At 48.0% G+C, this 20,869-nt stretch overlaps 1 protein-coding gene across 2 annotated transcripts in view; it reads right to left on the minus strand.

The window, feature by feature from the left end:
• The window catches only part of setmar (SET domain and mariner transposase fusion gene), a 36,806-nt gene that overhangs the window by 2,094 nt on the left and 13,843 nt on the right, over positions 1–20,869 (minus strand). The window lies entirely within an intron of this gene.

Here is a 20,869-nt window from a genome sequence, read left to right on the forward strand (position 1 = left end):
GCAATGTTTACTTACTTACATTTAAAATGACAGCAGCCTGACCAAGGGAACGTTTAGAGTCCAGGTTAGCGAGACTTCATTGCCCACATCTCAATCTGGATTTCAGTGTCTCTCAACAAGAACTTAACAATCTTGGCCTTAATTAACTTGTGTAAGTATGGCTTTCAGATAAATGGTCCCTGGGCTCGGTATAACGTGCTATATCTACTAACTGAAGTGGGAAAAGCAGGCAGGCCAGGCACACGGAGCCCACTGACAGTGCCCTTTTCATGGAATAGGGAGGAACCAGGGGGGAAAAAGGAAAAGAAGAGAAGGATATAGTCCAAGTTGCCAAATGCACACTTAGGGGTAAAAATTCACCTCCGCCCGAAGCGGGGCGCACCTTCCGTGTTTTCAAGTTTTGGAGGGCCCGTCGATATTCGGAACTTCTTTGTTCGGGGTGGGTGTAGTCGCGGCTGAAAGGTGGATGTGCCCTTGCAGCAACTCGGCCGCCCCGATCACTCACCAGCACCGCACTGACGCGTCACAGTGTCTTCCGCTTCAGTTAAAGGGGAGGGCCGCTGCGAGCTCGACATATTTTTAAGTTATGTCCACTGGGCTACCAGGGAGGGTTTTGGCCGGGCCAGCGGCCTGGCACCCAAGAGGCTGCCTGCGGACGGCCCGGCCGAACCGGGGGGGCATAATTGTCGGGCCGACCTGGCAGTCGGCCAACAATAAAAAATAAAATGGCGTCGCCGGAAGCGCCACCTCCCCTTTAAGGGCGGTCGCGCCGCTGACCAACAGGAACCAACAAGGAACGCACCGACACAAAAAGCTGCCAGTGGGACCACTCGATCGGCAAAAAAGATATTTCCAGCGGGGCAATCTCGGGAAGCAGTTGCCGCTGGTCGGTAAGGGGTCGGTGCGTGCATGCCATGGTGGGAAAACAGGCGGAGCAGTCCCGTACATTGCTCCGCCCCTGATGAAGGGCATTTGCAAAATGGCAGCCATTCCACGCCGCCCCGTGGCCGCATTATCGGTTTGGGAAGTTTTGGCCCGGCAGTCATAAGAGGGGGTGAATTATAGAAACTGCCAAATAAGCATGATCCATCCAATAGAGTGGGGAGGAGAGAAGGTTATATAAAAAAAAAACTGCACCCATGCATGCCCATTTTTAATAAATATTGAAGCGTTCACCTAAGTCTCTCAAACTGGTGTTGTACCAGGAGCAAAGGGTTAGCAGGAGGACTGTGCCCAGCTTACCCAGGTGGTGGTCCTTCTTTAGAATCAAAGAAATTTACAGCACAGGAGGGCATTCGGCCCATCGTGTCCGCGCCAACCGAAAGAGAGCTATCCAGCCTCATCCCACTTTCCAGCTTGTGGTCCGTAGCTGTCACGTATTCAACTATCATTGTAACCCATGTATAAGCTGACCTAAGTTGTACACCTTGAGAACATTGACCACAAGGGGGTGAACTTGTGGGAGACACTCCTAACCTGGACTTTTAGGTATAAAAAGGGAATCTCCACCCACCTTCATCACTTGAGGTCTTGGTAATAAAGGTAACTGGTCACAGAGTGACCTTCTCTCAAGTTTGGGCCTCTTGTGCATTTGTACTGTATAGTAAGGACATATCATTGGCGACGAGAAACTGTGATTTAAACCACGCGAGCATGGCCACCAGCAGCACAGAAGAGAGGTGCTGTGTTGGTGATGATTGGGACGACTTTGTTGAGAGACTACAGCAAAGTTTTATCACTAAGAAATGGTTGGGACAGGATTCGGCCGACAAACGCAGGGCTCATCTCCTGACGGTTTGTGGATCCAGAACGTACTCCCTGATGAAGGACCTTCTAGCACCAGAGAAGCCGGCGGACAAGACGTTCGAAGAGCTCAGTAAGTTGATTGGGGAACACCTTAAACCGGCGAGCAGCATGTACATGGCGAGACAACGGTTTTACACGCACCGGCGGCGAGAAGGGCAAAGCGTTCCAGACTTCGTGGCAGATCTCCGGCGACTGGCGAGCCTATGTAAGTTCACAGATGCATGCAGATCGGAGATGCTGCGAGACTTTTTTATTGAGGGCATCGGGCACGCTGGGGTTTTCAGGAAACTGATTGAGACCAAAGACTTGACCTTGGAAGCGGCGACTCTGATAGCCCAGACAATTATCTCAGGGGAGGAAGAGAGCAGAATGATGTATGACAAAAATCTTGGCTCAAATGTGGCAAACGACCAGGGAGCCAACATTGTTAACGCGGCACACAGTTCTCTAGGCAGACAAGGCCAATCGGACATGCCCCAGCATGTAGTCGAACCCAAAGGGGGAATTCAACAGAGACAATGGCTAGCTGAACGGCAAGTCATGCCATCGCAATGGACAATACGGCCAGTAATGGGGCCATCAACACCTGTTAATGGTGCGCTTAAGGATAGTTACAGAGGCAGTCAGAGACGATCGACTGGTAATGGACCTTTTGTTTCCAACAACCGGGCCTCCAGCTCATGCGAAGTTCAGCGAGTTCAGGTGGAGCACATATACAGTTCATACACCAGGACGCCACCGATAATGATGAAAGTGCTCCTCAATGGCATCCCAGTATTAATGGAGCTAGACACGGGGGCCAGCCAGTCCCTGATGAGTATCAAACAGTTCGAAAGGTTGTGGGTGTCCAAGGCCAGGAGGCCAAAATTATTGCCGAATGACGCACAGCTACGGACATATACAAAGGAAATCATTTCGGTGCTAGGCAGCGCCACGGTAGTCGTGACCCATAAAGATTCGGAGAACAGGTTGCCACTCTGGATTGTCCCAGGGGACAGTCCCGCACTACTGGAGAGGAGTTGGCTTGCTGTCATGAACTGGAAATGGGGCGATGTCAATGCAATTTCTTCTGTGGAACGAGTATCATGCTCACAGATCCTGGACAAATTTGACTCATTATTTCAACCCGGCATCGGCACTTTCATGGGAACCAAGGTAGTGATTCACATAAACCCAGACGCCAGGCCAGTACACCACAAGGCCAGAGCGGTGCCGTACGTGATGCAGGAAAAGATAGAATGCGAATTGGACCGCGTGCTAAGGGAAGGCATCATCTCGCCAGTCGAATTCAGTGACTGGGCGAGCCCGATCATGCCAGTGCTCAAGGCGGATGGATCGGTTAGGATATGTGGCGATTACAAGGCCACCATCAATCGGGTGTCACTCCAAGACCAGTACCCGATACCGAGAGCGGTGGACCTCTTTGCGACGCTATCCGGTGGCAAACTGTTTTCAAAATTGGACCGGACCTCAGCTTACATGATCCAGGAGCTGGCGAGTGAGTCGAAGAAGCTGACCACCATCACGACACACAAGGGGTTGTTTGAGTAAAACAGATGTCCGTTCGGGATTCGTTTGGCCGCCGCGATCTTTCAGCGAAATGTGGCAAGCCTCCTCAAATCGATTCCAAGGACGGTGGTTTTTCAAGACGACATCCTCATCACGGGTCACAATACTGAAGAACACCTCCACAACCTGGAGGTGCTACGCAGAGTGGACTGGGTAGGGCTGTGACTGAAAAGGGCGAAGTGCGTCTTCCTAGCTCCAGAGGTAGAATTCCTGGGGAGGAGGGTAGCAGCAGACAGGATCAGACCTACTGTATCCAAAACGGAAGCGATTCCAGAGAGCACCCAGACCCCGTAACACGACGGAGCTGCGTTCATTCCTGGGGCTCCTGAACTATTTTGGTAACTTTCTTCCCAAATTGAGCACACTGTTAGAGATGCTACACGTGCTCCCACACGATTGGGTCTGGGGGGACAGCCAGGAAAGGGCTTTTGATAGAGCACGAAATTTATTATGCTCCAACAAACTGTTAACGTTACATGACCCGTGTAAGAAACTTGTTTTAACGTGCGATGCGTCGTCCTATGGTGTTGGGTGTGTGTTGCAGCATGTGAATGCCAATGGTCAGTTACAGCCGGTAGCTTATGCCTCCAGAAGTCTGTCCCAGGCAGAAAGGGGCTACGGGATGGTAGAAAAGGAAGCGCTAGCATGTGTATATGCAGTAAAAAAAAATGCACCAGTACCTGTTTGGCAGGAAATTTGAGCTGGAGACAGGTCACAAACCGCTAACATCCCTTTTGGCCGACAACAAGGCCATAAATGCGAATGCATCCGCCCGCATACAGAGGTGGGCACTCATGTTAGCCGCCTATGACTACACAATTCGGCACAGACCGGGCACTGAAAACTGCGCCGATGCACTCAGCAGGCTCCCACTAGCCTCGACTGAGGGGGCAACTGAGCATGATGCTGAGATGGTCATGGCTGTTGAAGCTTTCGAAAGCGAAGGCTCATCTGTGACAGCCCGTCAGATTAAAGTCTGGACAAATAAGGACCCGCTACGGTCTTTAGTTAAGAAATGTATCCTGAATGGGGACTGGGCAGCCAAGTACGGGCCTACTGTGGGGAAACCGAGTAGTCATGCCCCAGATGGGCAGAGAGGTGTTTATCCGAGAACTTCACAATGCGCACCCGGGCATTGTCATGATGAAGACAATTGCCAGGTCACACGTTTGGTGGCCAGGGATAGATGCAGACCTGGAACTTTGTGTTCGCAGGTGCAACACGTGCGCCCAGCTGGGTAATGCGCCCAGGGAAGCCCCCCTTAGCCCCTGGTCCTGGCCCGCCAAGCCATGGTCACGCATCCATGTGGACTACGCAGGTCCTTTCATGGGAAAAATGTTTTTGGTTGTAGTAGACGCCTACTCCAAATGGATTGAGTGTGCCATTTTAAATTCAAGCACATCCTCTGCCATGGTAGAAAGTCTACGGGCAATATTCGCCACCCATGGTCTACCGGATGTCTTGGTCAGTGACAATGGCCCGTGCTTCACAAGCACTGAATTCCAGGACTTCATGGCAGACAATGGAATCAACCATGTCAGAATGGCACCGTTCAAGCCGGCCTCAAACGGCCAGGCAGAACGAGCAGTGCAGATAATCAAACAGATGATGCTCAGAATCCAAGGGGGTTCCTTACAAAGCCGCTTATCACGCCTCCTGTTGGCCAATAGATCCCAACCACACTCGCTCACAGGGGTTCCTCCTGCAGAGCTGCTAATGAAAAGGACGCTCAAAACCAGGTTATCCCTTATACACCCCAATATGAAAGAAATTGTTGAGAGCAGGCATCAGTCACAATGTGGCTACCATGACAGGAATGCGAGGGCGCGATGTATTGATGTCAATGACCCTGTTTTTGTCCTTAATTACGCTGCAGGGCCCAAATGGCTTGCAGGCACTCTGATTGCCAAAGAGGGAAATAGGGTTTTGGTAGTGAAACTTACCAATAGACAAATCTGCCACAAACACGTGGATCAAACTAAAAGGAGGTTCAGCAACCCCATAGAAGAAGCAGAGGAAGAACATGACGTAGAGTTTACTCCACCACAGGTGACCGAACACCGGAACCAAGTGGAGGAGAGCCCAGTCACTGTAGGCAGTCCGGACAGGCCTGAGGCACTGCAAACAGCAGACACTCAGGCCAGCGCCCAACAACCGGAGCCCCAACTCAGGCGCTCTACAGGGAGCGTAAACCACCAGAGAGACTTAACCTGTGATCCCAATAAGACTTTTGGGGGCAGGTGATGTCATTATTCAACTATCATCGTAATCCATGTATAAGCTGACCTAAGTTGTACACCTTGAGAACATTGACCACAAGAGGGTGAACTTGTGGGAGACACTCCTAACCTGGACTTTCAGGTATAAAAGGGGAAGCTCCACCCACCTTTATCACTTGAGGTCTTGGTAATAAAGGTAACTGGTCACAGAGTGACCTCTCAAGTATGGGCCTCGTGTGCATTTATACTGTATAGTGAGGACATATTAGTAGCCTTGTAGGTTACGGCACTTCATGCGATGAGGATTTCTGCCTCTACCACCCTTTCAGGCAGTGAGTTCCAGACCCTCCACCACCCTCTGCATGAAAAAAGTTCTCCGCAACTCCCCTCTAATCTTTCTACCAATTACTTTAAATCTGTGCCTCCTGGTTATTGATCTCTCTGCTAAGGAATCTAAAATTAATTCTCTGAGTGTAGGCATCGCTGGCAATTATTGCCCATCTCTAGTAACTAAGTGGCGTGGGACTGGAGCCACGTGTAGGCCAGACCGGGTAAGGATGGCACATTTCCTTCCCTGAAGGACATTAGTAAGGCAGTTGGGTATTTAACGACAATCTGGCAGCTTCGTGGTCACTTATTACCGATACCACTTTTTGGTTTCAAACTCTCACACTGCCATGGTTTGACTGGAACTCGTGTTCACTGGATTATTAGTCAGTGACATAACCACGGCACAACACCAGCACCGATAACAGCAGCAGGAAGCTAAAGTCTGGGATCCACACGGTCACCAAGAAAATACGTGGGCCCCCAAACGTTGGGGATTTATAAAAATCACACCATTCGTTGCGGGAAACATGAGCCAAGGTGAGCTGGCTGTACTCATCACTATGGTTATAAAGGTGCAGAAGGAAATAAGGGTTGGAATTTCCTGTACCAGGAACTGTGACCACTTTGACAAAATTCCAAGATTCACATCCTAACAATTCTGAGATTTTGTAAATTATTTGACAGCCAAAATATTGGAATTTTGACACTGTAGCATCCTCACAAAGTAAAATTAATCTTCAGCTGATACATTCGCCTCGAAGTCAGAAGTTTGTGGGTTCAAATCCCTCTCCAGGGACTTGAGCACATAATCTAGGCTGACACTCCAGTGCAGTGCTGAGGGAGCACTGCACTGTCGGAGGTGCCGGCTTTCGGATGAGACGTTAAACTGAGGCCCCGTCTGCTCTCTCAGGTGGACGTAAAATATCCCATGGCACTATTTCGAAGAAGAGCACAGAGAGTTATCTCCGGTGTCCTGGCCAATATTTATCCCTCAATCAACATAACAAAAATACAGATTATCTGCTCACTATCACATTGCTGTTTGTGGGAGCTTGCTGTGTGCAAATTGCCTGTCGCGTTTTCTACATTACAACAGTGACTACACTCCAAAAGTACTTCACTGGCTGCAAAGCGCTCTGAGACGTTCGGTGGTCATGAAAGGTACATCAGTCATTGTGAAATGTAATAATCCTTCTTTTAAATCATGGCGCCGTCTTTTGCTTCACCACCAGTATTAATTGAGTGGTATTATTTTTATGAGGGCTCTATGGCCACCCCTCAGTGTCTGGGTGGGGTTATCACTGTGATGCAGAGGGAATGAATTAGTGAAATGTGCAGCTTCTGACTAAAGCAGGATGTGTCCAGGAACAGTGTTCGCCCACCATCCACCGTCAATCCGTTCACAACATAAGGAACAATGGGAAACCAGCTCTCTCAGCCTGCATTCACCTTTCCATTCCCTTGGATCGGCCAGGCACCCCCTTATATCGACAGCAGAGCACAATTCTGATCCCAGTTGGGATCCCAGGATTTCATAGAATCATACAAATTTACAGCATGGAAGGAGGTCCTTTCGGCCCATCGTATCCGTGCCAGTCGAACAAGTGCTATCCAGCCTAATCCCACTTTCCAGCTCCTGGTCCGTAACCCTGTAGGTTACAGCACTTCAAATGCACATCTAAATATTTTTTAAATCTGGTGAGAGTTTCTGCCTCCACCACCCTTTCAGGCAGTGAGTTCCAGACCCCCACTACCCTCTAGGTGAAGAAATGTCCCCTCATATCTCCTCTAAACCTCCCCCCAATTGCTTTAAATCTATGTTGCCTGGTTGTTGACCCCTCTGCCAAGGGAAACAGGTCCTTCTTATCCACTCTATCCAGGCCCCTCATAATTTTATACATTTCAATCAGGTCTCCCCTCAGCTTCCTCTGTTCCAAAGAAAACAGACCCAGCATCTCCAATCTTTCCTCAGCCAAAATTCTCCAGTCCTGGCAACATTCTTGTAAATCTCCTCCGCACCCCTTCCAGTGCAATCACATATTTCCTGTAATGTGGTGGCCAGAACTGCACGCAGTACTCCAGCTGTGGCCTAACCAGTGTTTGCGAGATAAAATCACAGGAACCCAACAGAATTTCCGCCCCATTGTACCATCAACCTTCAAGACTGTGGGTTTACTGATAGTCTGGCATCAGTTTCCTTTTGTGTTGGGTTAACTTTTGGGTTCAAGGTAACTAATGTCAGCACCGAGGAATGGAGTATTCCAACTTAGGTCCCCAGCTCGGCTTCAATCACTCCGAGTCAGGTATAACTGACAGGATCCATCCAGAATGAAGCTTTCAGTACTGCCATAATGTGGCTTAAGTCCAATCTCAAAGAGCTCCCTCTTCTGCACAAATCTATTTCCATTTGTCACACCAGCCATCCTATTGATCTCTTCCAATCAGGCTGGTCATTCATCACATTGTTGTTTGTGGGACCTGGCTGTGAGCAAATCAGCTGCCACATTTCTTACATTACAACAAGTGACTGCACTTCAAAAATGCTTCATTGGCTGTAAAATCTTTTGGATTGAGCGGAGGTCGTGAAAGGCGCTTTCTTTTAATGCTCAGTTAATGGGACGTTCTGTGCTGCCTAGTGGTGTCGACACTTATTTCACCGAGTATATTTACAGCTGGTCGAGGCAGGAGGCATTTATTCCATCAATCTGCATTCCCTCCCTGGTCTCAGAGGTGAAAGGGCAACGTGCTAATCCACTGCACCACACAATCCCGCAATGTGCCAGGTCTTCAGTTGTAAGCTCAAGCATATTCTGTACTCAAATCAGACGAGGTATCTGCTGGGATCTCACTAGATACAGGTCAGCAGGGTTGTTCTGTCCCTCATAGTTCATCTAGAAAGATGTTAAAAGCCCCGTCATGGCATCAGACCCTTTTTGTAAATGATTCTGTGGATGTTACCATCATTACTCTGGAAATACATTCCGTGTACCAATCACTCTGTGTGAAGGAGGACTCGATACCTGTGACTCCTTGGGGGAGAAATTCGGTTGGGCCTCAGTTGGTGATAGAGTATTCAAACAGACTCATTTAGACAGACTGTGAAAATTCACAGACCCCCAAGTCAAGGCTGCTACATGCAGTTCGGCATGTTGCATTAACTCATCAATCAACTTGACATTTTCGGACCTTGGGTAGCGAGCCAATGAAACGTTAAAAGACTTTCAATTGAGCCAATAAGGTCAAAGAAGGCGAGTTCTTTTCTGTAAATTGATCCAGGTATAAAATACAGCCATTTTGACCATGTGTCTCAGTAAGACAAAGAAACTGGCAATCAGCCAGCAGCTTGTTACTCTCTGTCAAGATTAAAAAGTTACCATCGGAGTTCGTATTTCATTGGAAATTAAGAGATCTAACAATTTTGGCGCTGCGAACAGGATCGCGGAGGAAAGAAACTGAATTTTGGACATCGGACCTACATATTGAGGTAAGGACTCCTCTTTTTAAAAAAAAGTCCTCGGTCAAAAGTCTAAATTCGCCTCTCCTACGCGATTCCGAAAGCCTCCGGTTTGCGAACCCTCCGGTTGGTAGTCGGCTCGAGGTCCCATAGACGTCTAAACTTTGGCGGTGTGTTAGTTAATTAATCACCGACCTATTGATCGGCTAGCAGGCCTACGACTCGAGACCCCAGTATAGAACCCTAGTAAAGAAATGGCAGCAGGAGACATGAACAAAGAATTGCCTACAACTGTTAAAGGTGGGCAGGCACCACCTGGAGTTTCTTTAGATTTAATTCTCGAACAGTTGAAAGAATACATAGAGCAACAATTCAACTTATCTAAAACCTGTATTGAGATCGAACAAAAGTACAGAACCTCCAAAGGACAATGGTCCTTGGACGAGATTAAAAGGGTCTGGGGAAAAACGACCAGTATGAAAAATAAAGAGCGAACTAGATGGTCCCTAGCGGTTATGGGCCAGATTCGAAACCGGAATGAAATTATAATGCGTTCCCAACATGATCGAGAACTGACCATACAAAGGATCAATTGCAAGCAGTTTGTGCACAGCTGCGACAAAAAAAGCTTGAACTTGAAAAGCTGGAAGCGGAAGTTAAAGATCTTAAAGGTGAAATTAAAGAATGGAAAAAATCATTAGGTCAAGAGACAGTAATAGGAAAAGGAAAATGTATTGATCAATTCCCAGGGTACCCATGTTTGGATAAATTAAAAGCGCAAACCCGAAGACACGACCGAGGAATAGATACGGTTTCTGAATCCTCCGACAATACAGTGTCGGAGGATGATGAAGAATTAGGGGTGCGCTTTGCCCCGTTTAAAAAAAGACGAGTTGTAGTCAAATCAGAAGAGACTGCAGATGAGGGCGGAACCAAAAAAACAAAGAGACGGGTGTACGAAGAATACTTAGTTCATGATCCGGCAGACCCAGAGAAAATTGATAAATGGTCCAAGGAATTGCCCAATCCAAAGAAAGGGGGAGTAAAAACGTGGGACCAATTGGACCGCTTAAGAAATATATATCAACTTCATCCCTGGGATGGAGTGCAAATTTTGACCATAATGGTGCCAAAAACACAGGGAAGAAAATTGCACGACAAGGTAGATGAAGCTTTGGGGCAGAATGAGCAAGAATTAGACACAGGATGGGAAGCAATTAAACACTGGCTGCAAGCCTTCAGTCCAGCTAAGACAGACTGGGGAAAAATTGCAGCCTGCCAACAGAAAGGAACAGAGGAGGTCCTGGAGTATGACGAGCGGTTTAGATGCACGTGGCTAGAACATTCGGGTATGAATAATACGGATGAGGAAATGGATGAACAAGCGTTTGGACCCCTGAAAGCAGCTTTCGTGGCAGGTCTAAAGCCAGAACTGTCCAAAATGCTTAAGGTAGTGTTACCGGACTGGGAAGGTAGAGGAACTACATTTGCAGCATTGGTGGATTAGACCGGGATATGCGAGCTAAAGTCCGAGCTGTACAGGCTATGGGATGGAAATCCCAGGATTCTGATAAACAGTCATTAGGAAAATTACCCGGAAAATGTCATTATTGTGGGAAAGAAGGTCACTGGGCCAAGACGTGCAGGGCAAAACAGCAAGGTCGTGGCTGGGGAAGAGGACGCAGACAGGGATACAATTCAGCCAACAAGCCAGGCTTGTCACAAGATAACGACCTCATAGAAGCATTTAAGCGACTGACAATACAACAACAGAAGGAGTTACTTGGAATAGCAAAAAACGATTAGAGCCCACCCTGGCCCCCCTCCTCGCACTAATACAACAAAGAGGAGATGGGATATATATAACTGTGAGGGTGGGCGATAAGGATGTGGACTGTCTTTTCGACACAGGGGCGGAATTAACATGCTTACCCCAACAATATCCTGCTAGCTTCAAACACGGAAGAACAGCATGAACAAGATTTACGAGCTTTGCTGGATCACCTTCGGTTGAAAGGACATAAAGCCAGCATCGACAAAGCACAAATCACCAAGAAGGAACACCATGGCCCCAGGCACTACCAATAGTGCTATGTAGCATTAGGGCAACCCTGAACAGAACTACAGGTCTAAGCCCATTTGAAATTATAACAGGAAGACCCATGTCGCTGCCAGGAACTATCGATTTACGGAAAGCTGATGTTCACTTAATGAGTGACACTTTGTTATCATACTATCAGAACTTAACCAATGCTATTAGTTCTGTTTCCCGACAGGTATCGGCAGCTTGGGGTAATCCACCCGAAGGAGGACACGACATCATCCCGGGAGTCTGGGTGTATGTGAAAAAGTTGCATAAAAAAACCTTTGGGTGCCAAGTGGGAGGGACCTTATCAAGTGTTATTGACCACCCAGGCAGCTGTTAAAGTCCAAGGAAAGAAAGCCTGGATCCACGCTTCACACGTTAAACGAGCACCCGTAACTGAAGCTTAAATCTAATAAGGACAATTACTTTTTGAGAAAATGTATAAATTTACTGTATTATTGATTGTAGGTATTCTAGGCATAGGCCTACTTCTTACTAGCCGACCCTCTGCACCAAAGGGAAATAGTAGGGTAGCAAGGGAATTACATGTAAATACCTTTTTATATATGTCATACATTTATGCCAAACAAGGTAACATTTCTAGTTGTTGGGTGTGTATGCATATTCCTATTCACTCAAAGGGAGGGATTCCCTTGAGGCCAGTTCCCTTGAATATCTCGGAAATGGCTGAGTGGATAATTAATCAAAATAAAACAGGCAATGCGTTTCAGGATACGGAAAACTGGGCACGTAAATGGAAGTCAGCAGGTTACAATCTGACTACCTTTGAAGGGGGATACCAACCATGCTACAATAATTCCAAACGGCCCCCATTTTTTGTTATCACTAATACAACGGGAATAGGAAGACCGGGGGAATCGGTCTGTCTGATTAGAAACATCAAAGGAGGCCAAAATATGGGGTATAGTAACTGCTCCCGGAATTATAACATAATCAAGCCACGGAACCGTCCAAACTGGGCCGATGTGGGAATTTTTAACGTAACGGGGATTCTGAATAAAACGGATGGAAAAGCCTGGACAGGCCCCGGAGTGTTACTGACAAAGAAACAGCTAACATTCATTGCATATAATGGCACCTATTGGGTGTGTGGCACAAGGCCTACCCTTGGCTGCCCCAGAATTGGATGGGATCCTGCTATTTAGCCTACATTGTGCCTTATATGTATCATATAAAGTCACTGTCAGAACATTTACACCATCCTAAGAGAGCTATCACAGAAACAGAGAGGTTCTCTGCCATCCTGATCCCTGGGTATGGGACCGCCAAACTGACAAGGGAATCCATTAACATGGCATCCGTTGTGGAACGAGTAGCCAATGATACCTCAGAGGCCCTAGTTAAAATCAATGCAGAAATGGTAGCAATCCACACAGTAGCCCTACAGAATAGACTGGCCCTTGATTACATCCTGGCTGAAAAGGGAGGTACTTGCACCCTACTCGGAACTGAGTGTTGCACATATATCCCAGATAGCTCCGAAGAAATTACCCACTTAGCGGAGCATATCCAAAAGGAGGTAGAAAAACTTAAGCAACCCCCATCATTCACTTTGTGGAGCGGAGCCACTGAATGGCTAGGTTCAATAGGAACTTCATTGGTGAAAGGTTTAATTCTATTTGTTGTAATTGTTTTACTTTTATATTGTTTGTTTATGTTGATTAAATGTTGTTGCGACCAGGCGGCTGTAGCTGCTGTCCCGCAGGTGAGACACCTTGCAGGTCCCAGCAGACCGTCTGTACGTGGCACAGGAGTATGTTATGCTTAAGGAAAGGTTGTTTACTGGTTAAATTAAGATATTGATTTGGATTAAATTGGAATAAAGTTAATTAACCTACTAAAACCAGACTTCCATTGTGGCCACGATGGAACTCGGGTTGGTGTAAATTTGTGTGGAAGCTACTAGTCCGGACATGTGGCGAAACACATCAACAAATTTTAGAAGGAAACTCTATTAACATGTATGAAATTATTTTGTAGAATGTTTAACCAGTGATACCTGAAGTTTTATGATTCAGTTTGTGAAAGAATCTAAGGGGGGATTGATAGAGTATTCAAACAGGCTCATTTAGACAGACTGTGAAAATTCACAGACCCCCAAGTCAAGGCTGCTACATGCAGTTCGGCATGTTACATTAACTCATCAATCAACTTGACATTTTCGGACCTTGGGTAGCGAGCCAATAAAACGTTAAAAGACTTTCAATTGAGCCAATAAGGTCAAGAAGGCGAGTTCTTTTCTGTAAATTGATCGAGGTATTCTGACCATGTGTCTCAGTAAGACAAAGAAACTGGCAATCAGCCAGCAGCTTGTTACTCTCTGCCAAGATTAAAAAGTTAAAGCTACCATCGGAGTTTGTATTTCATTGGAAATTAAGAGATCTAACAGTTGGGGCGGTAACCTGGGTGGAGCGGTAATTTTAACGCCTTGAAAAAGTTTGCGCCTCCCGCTGAGGAATTTGTCAGAATTGGGCGACGAGTTGAAGGTGGCGCAAAATCAGGCATTACACACCTGACCTGAGGAGGCGCTAACGAAAATGCCGGTGCTAACTTTAACCGACCCATTGCGCATGCGCCGATCTCCGATTGCGATCCCGAGAAAAGCCGATTCTTAAAGGTAGTATTGCACCCATTAACGTCTTCAAAATCACTTGTTTTCAACCTGCACTGTTATGTCTGTCTGGCGCTGCAAACTGGGAGGCTCACGCACCGTGCCGTGTGTAAACGTTGCACTGACTGTCACCGCCGAGGGAAGTGCTTTCTCATCCCTTTAAGTAGCCACCAGTTAACGACTCTGCAAGCCTGGACCGACTGTTTTTCCAGACGTTGTTATTGGCGGGCGCTCAATGAGGCAGCCGCACAGAATTTACCGACCGGGGCGCAAGTGTGGGCATTGCGCCAGAACCTGACGTCATGATCAGAGTGATCGTCAGCAGCCAGGCGCAAACGGTTTGCGTCCCCGGGCGCTAAACCTCGAACAAATTTTCCAGCGGGACACTAAAAGCTGCGCAGCCGGTCGCTAAGCTTAAACGCTCACATTACTGTCCTCTCTGGGCACTAACTGCGGCTACAGACAACCGAAATTCCAGCCCCTTGTCTTACTGTCACAGTTTAACATGAAGTAATGTTCACTTTATTCTAGATCAGTCATGGCTGTTTTATACATGGAGTGGCAGGGTTCAGACATAGAGACCTAGAAATTGGATACCTCTAGAAAGCGGGCACGGCAATGCGAGATATGCCTGCGCATTTCAAAAAGTGCAGGCACACGTCAACTTTGTGCTGCCTGCTAATTACCACCATTGTAACACACAACGTACCGCTGAACACGCTGCTGACAGGCTGTGCGCTTACCGGGGGGCCAAAGTTCGCGTTGCTGGAGCGAGGCTGGCTTTACTTAAAGCTAGCTTGCACCTCTTAAAGACGATCTGCACCTCTTAAAGCTGAGCTGTATTCTGCAGATAATAACATTTAAATTCCTTTAGCACGAGGTGGTCTGCACCTCCAAAAGGTGAGCTGTCTTCTTATCAAAAATGCAGAAAGTGCTTCAACACTAACACACATGGCTCAACAGGCCCAGGGTCTCGCACACAGCACTAGAGCTTTGTGCAAAGGATCAACACTAGAAGAGTGGTCCTCTACCCACAGGGGGGGCCTTCCAGAAAGAACGATGTGGGACCAGATTGCCAAAACGGTCACTGCCAACAATGTCGCCCCTACAACCTGGCCCCATTGCCCGAAGAAGTTTCATGACCTCAGACCAGTGGTCAAAATGAAAGATTTGGATTTATATAGTGTCTTTCACAACCACCGGACGTCTCAAAGAGCTTTACAGCCAATTAAGTACTTTTGGGGTGTAGTCACTGTCAAGGTCAGTGAATGCATCTTCAAAAGCCATCTCTTATCAACTGCACCACTAGCCTCACACTGCTCAATGCACAACACCCCCACCTCCCAATCACTCACCTACCAACAGCCTCTACCAAACACAAGGCACACCTCACATTCCTAGCATCACCTCCCTCCCTTGGAGAAGACAGTGCTGGCCATTCTTGGCAGGAGTATGGTTGAGCCCTTGGCCAGTGGTGAGGCTGAGAGAGTACAAGGTGCCAGTATCCTCATACATTAACCTCCTGCACACATTCCACTTCTTCCTCATCCCACAATATCTTCTGATTTACAAGCTGCACATGATGTAAGCATGCACCTCTTTCTTTACTACCCTCCAATCACCACAACCCTAACCTTGTGTCTTCCTCAGTTCACACACCCAAGAAATGCAGCCTGCCCAGCCAGTGATTGACCAAGAAGAGGGAGAAGAGCATTAAGAACAAACACCGTCACTCGATTTCACTCTCCCAGCCACCAGCTCCTCGAGATCGTCCTGCAAGGCCATCAGCAGTGTCCCCCACTAAAGGCCTTCCACCAGCTGTGCTGCAGCCACTGGGGTAGCACTGCATAACATCACGAGGATCGGCGAAGGCACGTGCAAGACAGTCACTAAGGGAATGCACAAGGGTGATTAGTTGATTACTTTGATGTAAAACTGGATGAATATATGGATAAAGTTGGATTGGAAAGTTTGCTTTGTCATGACTTTTATTTCAGCAATATGGTCAAGAGAACGCTGTGATGATCAGTAACAGAGGGAAGGCATGGTGTGGAACAAATGTGGAAAGAAGAATTGGGGTTGTGTTCACTGGTATCGCTGGCAAATGATTCGATCCCGGATATCCCAGCCAGAAAAAGGCTGTCTGAATAGCTTCCTTCCTTCATCCTCCTCTTGTTCCTCTCCTGCTTCCCCCTCCCTCTGCGAGCAGCTTGTTCCATTTGCGGCCTCTGCTCCATCTCCCTGTGATGCTGTAGCCCAAGGAGGACTGCAACTAGAGCCGCCAGGACTGGGAGCAAGTGGGCTTCTCAGAGGCCTTCCTTTACGGATGCATCTATTTGTACTAACTGAAATGCAGCCGTTTCTCTGATTGGCTCTCCAGACCTATTGCTGATTGGTCCCCTTGGAGGATAAGCCACACCCTGAAGTTCCTCTGTAATGTGTAACTGGAACCGCTCAGCCCAAATTCTGAGTGAATTTCCAATTTGTAATTCGATCCATTACCCCAGCATAAGTGCATCTCTCGGCCAGGTCAGCCCCTTACCCAAGCGCAAGACCTTACCCCCCCCCACCATAGACGGGGCATTGTATACGGATTGTTAACAGGTTTATTGGGTAGGAAGTGAACAGTGACAGTGTCGAGACTTCTGGATTTCATCCACCCCAACGATGTCCCTTGTAACACACACACCTAGTTTACACGCACCAGGGGATAGGAAGAATGTGATCTGTCTTCTCTGAGTTCCCTCTCTCACCTTCGACCCCCCCCCGCCACCTGTGTCTCTCTCCCCCCACCCCGCCCCACTCACCCACCCCCCCCCAGGCTCTCTCTCTCTCTCCCCCCAACACCCCAAGCCCGCTCTCCCTGCCCCTCGCTTTCCCCACCCAATCCCACTCTCCCCCCACCCCAAGCCCACTGTCCCCCCCAAGCCCGCGCTTCCCCCCCCCCCCAAAAGCCCGCTCTCCCTCCCCCCTCAAGCCCGCTCTCCCTCCCCCCCCAAGTCCGCTCTCCCTCTCCCCAAGTCCGCTCTCCCTCTCCCCCACCCCCAAGCCCGTGCTCCCCCCCTTCGGCTGTCTCTCTCTCTCTCCACCCCACCCCTACTCTCCCTCACCCCAAGCTCGCTCTCCCTGAACTGGTTCTGGCCGCCCGCTGCCTGATGGGAGGCTCGGGGCTGCTGATGGATCGGAGGCAATGGAGGCAACCTGTGGGGCCAGATCAGGCCGCTTTCGGATGGTGGGGTGGGGGGCGGTGTCGGAGATATTTGTCCTAACTCTCACTTGACGCATGGGAGATGCATGAGCAAAAGGGAGACTTAGTACAAACCTTTAACTGCCAAAGCCTTGCAAATCTCCAGCAGCACTCCCTGCACACTTGAACAACTTTTAAAATATATTACCACAAGCCACTACTCAATTGAGTTTCGTTAAATAATTAGATCAAGACTCCGATTGATCTCATTGGATTCAGCAGTTAACCACAAAGGACTGAGAGCGTATAATTCTTAAGATGGGTGGTCAAATGGATTACTGTGCAAGGGAGTATCAGGAGAAAGCAAGCGAGACTCGATCATTCATGCACAAGCAAGAACACACTGTTAAATAACCATGAACCTGCGATCTGTGGTACTGTTATGGTCCATTCTGAATATCGAGAATCCAATGATCAGGTTTCCATCTATACCACTTTCCTCTCAGTAATAACGTTCTGATTGGGTGGAATCTGATTGGGTGCTGTCAGAATCAGCCAAACCTTTAGAAAACTGGACTGAGGTGCAATGTTTCTGTTCACCGTTGGCCAATTATTTTATGGGGAGGTTTTCATTATTAATTCTTGAGATGTGGCTGTCGCTGGCAAGGTTATTACCCATCCTGAGTTGCCTTTGAGAAGGTGGTGGTGAGCCGCCTTCTTGAACCGCTGCAGTCCGTGTGATGAAGGTTCTCCCACAGTGCTGTTCGGCAGGGAGTTCCAGGATTTTTACCCAGCAACCATGACATGTCCTGGGGCCAATATTTATCCCTCAACCAATAATACTGAAACAGATTATCTGATCAATATCACACTGCTGTTTGTAGGAACTTGCTGTGCGCAAATTGGCTGCTGTTTCCTACATTACAACAGTGACCACACTTCAAAAAGTACTTCATTGGCTGAAAAACGCTTTGGGACGTCCTGGGATTGTCAACGGCGCTATAGAAATGCAAGTCTTTCCTGCATGTCTGAGCTGATCAGATGCTGTGAGGTGTTATGTGATGGTTGAAGCATTCAGCGGAGGGAGCCAGACAGCATCAAACTTGGCATTGGTGTTAACCGAGAACATGATCAAATTTCATTTCTGTTGTAACATTTCTGGAATGAAAAGTGCAGTTCAGCGTCGATGGACTGGAGCCAGCACTGGTCTACACTCACTCCCTCTTCTCACTTCCCAAGCCTGACTTAATTTCCCCATTTCTTTCATTATTAACGCAAGCTATTGCTGTTTAACACCTCTGCTCGCACTGCGTTGCTGGGCCATTTTATTTTACTTTAGCGATTGAAGTGTCAGTGATGTTCTGTGGTCAGGAAACGAGCTCCCCCTGGCCCGTGGTCACATGGCCTACGTCAGTAATACTGCTACCTCACCCCGGCAGGATGTTGCTAGTGGTCGATTGACGGTTTAGATACTGTACTTGAAACCCACGGTTGTTGCCGGTATGTGTGCGGTTTGCAACGTCGGATGGGATCACTGCCGGCGGGCTGCTTAGAGGGCCGTCAATTCGCACCAACTCCCCACCCGTCAGCCAGCTATTGCTCAGGACACATAAGAACATAAGAAATAGGAGCAGGAGTCGGCCATTTGGCCCCTCGAGCCTGTTCTGCCATTGGCCTCAACTCCAGTTCCCCTCCCGCTCCCCATAACCCTTGACCCCCTTACCGTTCAGAAGGCTAAAATGGTCATTGGACCATCCTGGAATCATACAGCACAGAAGGAGTCCTTTCGGCTCCATTATAGCTCTTTGAAAGAGCGATCCCATTGGTCCCACTCCCCTGCTCTTCCCCCACAGCCCTGCAGAATTTCTCCTTGTCAAGTATATATAGAAAGTTACTGTTAAATCTGCTTCCACCAGTCGCAACTCAGACAGCATAAGCCAGCCACAGTCCTACAGGAATTCCTGTGTGGTATCAATACTCTCACACTCGACACCACCCGACAACAGTGTCAGCATCCTTCTGTATTTTCACTTCGCTATTCATCTCCTTCACCCCTTTACCCAATTTCCAGTGGCTCAATGGCAGCACTCTCGCCTCCGAGTCAGAAGGTTGTGAATTCACACGCCCACTCCAGCGACTGGAGCACCAAATCCAGATCGAAACACTGCGGTGCCGCACTGTCGGAGGGGCCGTCTTTCGGATGAGATGTTAAACCGAGGCCCCGTCTGTCCTCTCAGGTGGCCGTAAAAGATCTCACGGCACTATTCGAAGAAGGGCAGGGGAGCTCTCCCAGTGTTGTGATGAATATTTTTCCCTCAACCGACATCACAAATACAGATTATCGGGTCAAATAATCTGGACATAGCTGTTTGTGGGAGCTTGCTGTGCGCAAATTGGCTGCTGCATTTCCCACATTGCAACAGTGACTGCACTTCAAAAGAAATTCACTGGCTGTAAAACGCTTTGGGATGTCCTGAGGTTGTGAAAGATGTTATATAAGTCTTTCAATTTCTTTTTAGGAGTGAAAGGAAGGAAATTGTGGGGAGAGGGTCGGAAAATACAAAAGGCATCTACAGTAATGTGACCTCTTGGATAAATTACAGCAGGCCCGATATCTTCCAAATAACATACGATGCAAAGGGATAAGCAGAATGATAACGTCAAGGCCCGATATCAGGAGGGCAACAGATCAGGAGAGAATGTGGAACTCGCCTCCACAGAGTATTGAGGCAAATAGCACAGGTGCAATTAAGGGGAAGCTCGGTAAGGATTGGAAGGAGATGTTGAGAGGGTGAGAGGAGGCTGGTGCGGTGCATAAAACCGTTGGGCCGAATGGTCTGTTTCTGTGCTGTAACTTCCATGTGACAAAGGCTGGCAATCACAAGAAAGAAAAACTTGCATTTCTACAGCACCTTTCACGACCACCGGACGTCTCAAAGCGCTTTACAGCTAATGAAGTACTGTTGGAGTGCAGTCACTGTTGTAATGTGGGAAATACAGTGCAACATGCCACAGCTGGATGGAGGAGATAAAACAGCTCAAATTTGTGCAGAATGAACTGTGTTAAAACAGAAGATTCTACCTCTCTGCACCAACAAAGTGCCTTAACCACTAACCTTGGAAGAGTGCCCCCTACTGTACCAGTACGTAGAAACATAGAAAATAGGTGTAGGAGTAGGCCATTCGGCCCTTCGAGCCTGCACCACCATTCAATGAGTTCATGTCTGATCATTCACCTCAGTAACCCTTTCCTGCCTTCTCTCCATACCCCTTGATCCCTTTAGCTGTAAGGGCCATATCTAACTCCCTCTTGAATATATCCAATGAACTGGCATCAACTCTCTGCGGTAGAGAATTCCACAGGTTAACAACTTTCTGAGTGAAGAGGTTTCTCCTCATCCCGGTCCTAAATGGCTTATCCCTTATCCTTAGACCGTGTCCCCTGGTTCTGGACTTCCCCAACAACGGGAACATTCTTCCTGCATCTAACCTGTCCAGTCCTGTCATAATTTTATATGTTTCTATGAGATCCCCTCTCATACTTCTAAACTCCAGTGAATACAGGCCCAGTCGATCCAGTCTCTCC

The sequence above is a fragment of the Pristiophorus japonicus genome, chromosome 12, assembly GCF_044704955.1.
Source record: "Pristiophorus japonicus isolate sPriJap1 chromosome 12, sPriJap1.hap1, whole genome shotgun sequence".
Classification (NCBI taxonomy): domain Eukaryota; kingdom Metazoa; phylum Chordata; class Chondrichthyes; family Pristiophoridae; genus Pristiophorus; species Pristiophorus japonicus.